The sequence below is a fragment of the Pezoporus flaviventris genome, unplaced genomic scaffold, assembly GCF_033815535.1.
Source record: "Pezoporus flaviventris isolate CSIRO_AGI_PZ_B2104156 unplaced genomic scaffold, CSIRO_AGI_Pfla_v1 ptg000029l, whole genome shotgun sequence".
Taxonomy (NCBI): Eukaryota; Metazoa; Chordata; class Aves; order Psittaciformes; family Psittacidae; genus Pezoporus; species Pezoporus flaviventris.
The window spans coordinates 7069128-7076411 of record NW_026892577.1 but is presented as its reverse complement, the minus strand read 5'-3'; the positions used below and the strand labels follow the sequence as shown (position 1 = coordinate 7076411).

General features: G+C 46.0%; 1 long non-coding RNA gene across 1 annotated transcript; it reads left to right on the top strand.

The window, feature by feature from the left end:
* Positions 1 to 495: 495 nt before the first annotated feature.
* LOC133272091 (uncharacterized) lies at positions 496 to 2677 on the top strand. Its single transcript, XR_009744347.1, has 2 exons — positions 496 to 788; positions 1415 to 2677. It is a non-coding gene; the product is annotated as an uncharacterized LOC133272091 (long non-coding RNA).
* The last annotated feature ends 4607 nt before the right edge of the window (positions 2678 to 7284 follow it).

The following is a 7284-nucleotide window of genomic DNA, read 5'->3' as shown; positions in this document are numbered from 1 at the left end:
GGCAGCGGGACGCGGAGCACGGCTGACCCGGGGCGGGGGCGCGGGGCGGCCGGGCCGGGGCCCCTCGGTGGAGCGGCGTGCTCCAACCTGCGCGGGCCTGCCCGCTCTCGCTGCCTGCCGCTGCCTCCCCGCCCCGCCGGGCCTGCGCCTCAGAGCGGACACCGTCCATCGACCCGCTGGGCCAGGGCGTGCGGGTTCTGCTTTGCTTTGCAAGGCAGCGCCCGGGGATGTGAGGCGTGAATCATCCTGCTGATCAGCATGTAAACAGTAGTAAAAGCCGGCGTCTTTCAAACACCGAGGGTTTAAATGTCGCCGAGCCTGCTCAGCCAGTGCACCTGTGATCCCCTCCACCGCCACCGGGCTCGCCTTTGGAGGTCATTTGCTGGTGGCAGCAGTTCCCTCAGAATAACCGGCCCAGGGTCGGTGGAGGAAGGTTCGCTGTCTGTGCACAGCACCCGGGTGTGCTGTAGTCTCACATGTTGCTGATGCCCTGCACACATTGCCTGCCTCGTTCCCTTTGCTTCAGAACTGGCAGTAAAGGTTCATAATCCTGCTAACGCAGCCGCAGCAGGCTATAGCAATTCCTTGCTTGTTCCCAGGTTGAGAGCTTCCTTCTTACTACTGCACTGCGACTGGTTGTGGATGGGTAAAGTGAGGGAGACCGTGGCTGTTGCTGATCAATGACGGTGGTTTTGCTCTCTCGGGCACTATCACACTGTGGACCCACCAGCTACGGGATCCAAGCCTGCGTTTTGCCAAGAGACCTGTGGTAAAACTCCCAGCTTCCAGTAAGCGGCACCTCTCTGATAGTTATTTAAAGCATCCTCCTGCCATTGTTCCAGAACTATTTCCTTTTTCCTCTGAGGAAAACCTAGGGTAGGAAACTGACAGTCCCTCAGGTAGCCTGCTTCCACCTCACTCCAAGTCTCACCTGCCTGTTGGGTTGGAGGCCAGCAGAGAACCTGCAGAGGGTGGAAGCACATCTCCTGTGTCCTGTCTGTTGTGTGGTCAGCAAGGACAACACTTGTGCTTTGGGCCACTTTGTTGTGATTCACATTTTCTGCTTTCAGGTCAGGAGGTTGGCATTGATGAGGCCGTAAAATGGACGTGCTTGCTGGGAACAGCCTTCTCTACCCTTTGAAGTGCATAGGAGAATTCCCACTGATTTCAATGGGAAAAGCTCTTTTGTCTGGCATGCTAGTCTGTCTGCCAATTAGTATTTCATACTGATTGGAAGGGAAAAGGCTACGGACTGATTTGTGAACACTGTGGATGTTTGCTTGTAAACAGTGTGTGCAAATTGAAAATCAGTTATTTGGCAGTTGTTTCTTTGTTTGATCCAGCATCTTATATATGGCTGTGCAAAAAATGAACTGAAAAGCCAGTTATGACTGAAAATCTTGCACTTGCACAGTTATTCCTGTATTAACAAGCATGGCCTGCAGAGCAACAGAAGGTGGACTGAAAGCAAGGCATTGAAATCAGATTGTAGGCAAGGGTTTTTGACAGTGTCCTGATGACCCCCTGGAGTCCAGCATCATGTGAGGATTGGTGTCAGTCAATAGCAGTCAGAGCCCATCTCAGTCATGCAAGGAATCACTTTCCAAGGACAGTTTTCCTGCCAATGGAGTTTGTTTGCTTGGTGGTGAGAAACAATGGTCAACTCAGTTTGTTACTTGAGCATTTTAGTGACCAAGAAGTAGAACCTGGCATTGTGTGCTGAACCCATCTTCTTAGCTAGGCAAATGCCAACTTGGCAAGCCTGTCTGGAAAGCTGATAGCACTGGGACAGGTGTGATTGTGGAGATTGGTTTTGACAGTCTCTAGTAAGTCTGCTTTTAAGGCACCTCTTTCCATTGGAAAAGAAAGCATAGTCACCACCTTCAGGACCGGAAGGACTGGATGAGAGAGGCAATGGCATTGTCTGCAGCTTCATATCCTTAAAGACAGGAATGGTTTGGCTTTGAGTAAGGCTGTTATTTATTCACTAGGGTGGTGCTAGCTATAGTTCAGAGGAGGGGAATGTGTAGCATTGAGGACCTAATTCCCCTTCCTAAAGCCCTGAGACTTCAACTTTGGATAAACCCTAGTGTTACTTGGCAAAGCATGAGAGCGGTACCCACAGAGAGGACCACGTGCTCTAGGTTGTGTATCCTTATTTTACTGAAGTCATAAACAAGTTATTCTTGTACACTGCAGAAAGCCTTGCAACCACAAACCCAGCAATAACTTCATAAATGATAAGCTTGTTTTCCTCCCCCTCTTCCCAGATACCCCGAGTGCAGCAGACAGCAGAGATGTGCATTGCTGGAATCCAGAGAGTTTCATAACGTGGCAGCTGCTTGCTGAAAGCCCTGCAGATACAAAACAACGCTTACTTTAAGTCTTGGGAAACATCTCCTACTAAGTAGAAGAAAAAAGCATTTAGGTGAAGCAATGTTGCTGGTCCCAGCTGTTTATGAGGCTTGGGTTCTGTCTTTATGCATTTGAAATGCTTTTTGTTTTCATTCTGCTTTTTGAGCCTTTCAAGTGCATGTTTTCCATTTCTTTTCCATCTGAGAAGAAAGTCTGGAATCAAGTCCTTGCTTTAAAAACAAAAATCTGGTTCAGAGTCCTGTATAATCATGTAGGTCCAGACATGGGGTGTTTAAAAATAAAGCCACTTTCATGAGAATCACCCATCTTGAAGGTGACTTTCTGTTCTGAGTTTAAGTAAATACTTTGTTGGCAGTTTAAGAAGTTTTTAACAACATCTGATCTGCATTTACTTTCCAGGCAGATCTCTCTCTTTTTCCTTCTTTTCTAAAAATCCAGAGGTTGTTTCATGTCTGTATGTGCTGAGATGGTCAGAAATGTAGTGTACCAGCATGCCTGTGATGTGTGTTGAATAATGCATACCAGTGCTTTCAAAAATACACATGCAGGTTGCATGCAATTGTCCCCTTAAGCTGCTGAGTGGTACCATGAGATACAGAGCCCATCTTCTGTGGAGACAGGAGGTGGAGGTGGTTTGTGTTTACTGGGTGGGGTAAGGCGGAGAACAGAAAGCCTGAGGGAATCCCAAATGCCTTCAAGGCCTGGAGCTTGACATCCTGATGTTTAACCCAGTCCTCTTTTTGGAAGGGAGTTGACAGATGAGTGATTTCTTTTAGTTGAGCTTTACGAATCTATTTATTTTAAATCTGTTGTCTGATGCAGTGGTGTCTTCAAGCTGTACTCACAAGGCAAGAAGGAGACGTCCTTATTCAGTGTGGAGATTTATCTTTCACTGCTACTTACATAAAAGTGCCTGGAAATGTATTATCCAAGGGACACAGAAATAGCTTTTTGACATGCTGCTCTATCTCCAGCAGTAATGCCCGGTAAATGCAGAGACCTGGCTGCCTGGCTCATTGCTAAGTGTCAGTCCCGCCCTGGGCTCCCAAGCCAGATGCTCTATGCTGGCATTTCCAGGGGGTTACTGCTCTACTTGTGTGGTTTGAATTGCTGAAGTCTTTGGCCTTGTGCCTTAAAGTGCCAGCAGAGGCATGCTGTAATTGCCCGTAAATGCACCGTCTGTCATATTATTGTTTCATTACTCCAGCTACACACCGCCACACACTGCTCAGTGTCTCTCTTGCTATCTTTATTTAATTGAGCAGAAAAAATCTGAGACTTGTGCTTCACTTACGTCACTTTGTATTTATCCAGCATCACTGGATCCTACTATAAAGTCCCAGCTTTTGTTTGCAGAAGTCAGTCTTCTGTATAGAAAAGATAATGTCAATATCTAAAGCATATGTTAGAAAGAGAATCAATATTTTAACACATGGTAAAGTCAGACCATAAATCTCTCAACACAGTCAAGTGATTGTATTATTTGCCCTTGAAACACCGCTCCTCCCTCTGGGAAACGAGGGGGAAAGAAAACTCTTGAATAACCAAGCCCTTGTCCTCACAATGCAGGACTGTTCTGAGCTCCTCGCTCTGTGTCGCTTCTTTCTTTTCTGTCTACTAACTCTCTTCTCTTGTGTGTCAGACGCCTGCCTCTTAGAGACCTGTCTGTCCCTATCCCATCCCTGTTCATCTGTTTCAGAGTATAAGTGGGATGGAACCAGTCTCTCCCTATCCCATCACTGTTCATCTTGTTCAGAGGATATCAGCTCTTCCTTGAGATCAGCTCATGAGGACCAGTTCCACTGCCTACTTGTTGCCATTTCAAACAGCCCTAAGCTTCCTCCCAGGCTTGCAGCTGAACCCTTATTAATGTGTGTTTTAAAAATACTCTTCCAGAGCTCTCTCCAAAGCTCTCCTTGTCTGTATGGCCTATAAAAAAACTCAGCAGCACACTGACTGCTTTTCTTTCCTCATGCTCCCTGCATCTGTGACAAATGTATGTCATTTTCCTGGTCTGCCATTTAGCTTTCAGTCTCTGAATCAGAACACAGCACCCCGCACACAGGATCAAGATCGAGGCTCCTGTGCACTGCCACAGCAATAATGAATATCAGGGTGGCTCGCACTCATTCTGCTCTGTAGTTTTCATTGCTCTCGGCTGAGGGAGTTTCATGATGTCCTTTTGGAATATGGTTGTGCACCTGAATTATTTTGTTTTCAGGGCTTTTGTATTTCAGAAATCCTCAACTAACATTTTCCTTTACAGGTGTACTCCTCCTGGTAGCGCCAGATAGAACCAGCGCCATTGTTGGGGTTGTTGTTCTCACTTCCCATAGCTGAACAATAAGATTACTCATTTCATACTGTTTTCTGGTTTGTTTTATCTTTCATCCCTCTCTTTCCTGCAGGAAAGAGCAATTTATATAATGATTTCACTGTGGAATTGACTTCAGGCTTTACTGCTATTTGTCACCATTTAGGAAATCCATCCCTGGCTCCAGGAGAACACTCAATTCCTGCTGACAGTCTGGAATAGGGAGGGAAAATAGATAGCAGAGCTGCAGCTATTGAGACCAACAGGCAGATATTTTATTCCACCTCAATTTTCCCTTCCCAAATTACTTCTAAAGATTTTTTTCCTCTTTGTGAGAATGCAAATAAGGATTGTTTGTTTGTTTGTTTTCCTGGGACCTCTCCTATTCATCTTCTTCCACATTTCAGGCAGTGGAGCCTGCAACAGTGACAAGATGTAATCCCAGGTAAAACTGCTTCTGCCCATAGCCTTGGTTAACCTGCTGGTAATAGTACTTGCCTGGGCATGGGGCAGCTGGCTTTTTCACACAGCTCAGCATGGATGTGCTGCCACTCCCAGTCACTTTTAGGACACAGATGAGTGGAACTGTAATAAAGTTGTTCTGCCTTTCTGAGGCTACCAATGCCAGGGACCTTACTCTTCCTTGGCAACTGCTGGAGCCTCCTTCCTTCAGCTTCACACCTTTATCAGCTAAAAATGGTAACAGTACGGAACTGGTTGTCTTCAGGCTCTCTCTTTAAGGGACTGGCTACACTGCTACCCTGTTGTGGCTTTTGAGGACTGGAAGATCAGAGAGGACAGTGGGGAAGTAGAAGGCTGCTCCCTCTTTTATGCGGGCTGGAGGTAGGCTATGCCCTTGTTCAGCAGAGAAAAACTTGGGCTCCGCTTGCATTCCTACATACCGTGCCATACCAGTCAGCCTGGTACTAATCTTCATGGACCTTTGAAGGCATGAAACAACATGCAGTGTAAATGAAACCCAAGCCACACCGTACCAGATCATTGGTGCCAGCCAGTTTTAGAAGGCTGTCTTGTACCACCTGCAGGCATGCAGATCTGCAGTGCTCAAACAGCATCAGAGTCCAACAGCAATGTGTGGCATGTAAAAGGCTGGTGAACCCACAGCCACTTAGGATTGAATGCACTTTCCTGGGGAGGAAGTGGCTTTTCCCTTGGAAAGCTCAACTCCCCAGGGCCTGCGTGAGGTCAATGGAAAAAGTGATCTCTTCAGAATACGATTCATAGTGCCTAAGCACAGGCTTATCTTATTGACTGCAGAGGAAGCTTAACCTCTGTAGAGTTAAACCAGCTTTTGTGAATACCCATCCCCTCTTGCTCCTTAACTGTGGGAGTTATGCTAGTCCTGGGCATGGTTAGTCCTTAGTAAGGCACACTGCCTCTGGAAATTCAGGTGCTACACACCCTAGCTAAGAGAAGCTTGTGCACCACAGAGTACAGAATGTCCTGTTGCATCCTGCTTTGTCACTTCGAGTTACTCTGGGATGTCAAAAAAGGATTTTCAATGAAATGGAGTCAAGAAAGGTTAGTTTCTTTAGGGATGGCCTGGCTGTAATCAGCATCTGTTTCAGCTTAGCTGAGTTTTTCATTCCAGCCTTTCTTTCTTTTCAAAGTACAGACAACTGAAGCCTTTAATTTGCCCTGTTTTTCACTGCAGAGAAAAGTAGGAGTTTCTAACAGCTGATACTATCCTGTCTAGAATATCTACACTAAAAAAGTACAGTTTATTTTCTGCTGTGAATGAAAAAGCTCTTACTTGTTTCTGTTGTTTGTAGTGTTGACTTTGAAAGATAAATTGTTTGAACTGGTTGACTCTCTGTTTGTGTAATTGAAGATTAGCTTGCTTGATAGCCTGCTGGATTTGCAGTTTTCCCTTGCACTAGATAAACTGCAGAGCTGCCGGCCCTGGGGCAGTTAGGACACAGCACATATTTGAAAGCTTTGTGTACATACAAGTAAAGAAGAGAAAATCATGTTATGTGTGGCATTCTGGATGTGCTGTCTCAGTATTGCTATGTCCTGTCTTTCCACCTGCAAGAGCTCCTGTAAGACCTAGGAAGTCTGTTGAAAAACTTGCTAACAAGCCTCATAGACAGAGATAGGTGGCTAATGAGTTCAAAGTTGAAGCTGTCAGGACCAGAACTGTTTTTACATGGTAGTTTTACAACCCTAAATCATGCTGCTTGGTTTTAAGAACACAGGTACCTTAATCAAATGTTGTCCTTTTATCATTGCATTTGCTTTGTAGAACCAACTGGAGGAAAAAGTGAAAGTAGATTCATGTCACTAAGTAAGCAGACCTGGCTCTGAAGGCATAAAAGGAACAGACAGTAAAAATAGCAACATCTTACTGTACTGTAGCCCCTCAACAGTGAACCACATTTTAAGGTTCCCCTTCTTTGCATCCTTCTTTGTATTGCAGCAGCATATTGCACCAAGCAGCAGCTTTTGCTCTGGTGGGGCAGTGTCTGTTTTCAATGCGATGGCTCTTGCTGTCAGCCGTGCTGTTGGAGTATTGGCTTCTAGACACCGACATGGCTCTGAAAGCCTGTGTGCATCCTCCAGGTATGGTGTCT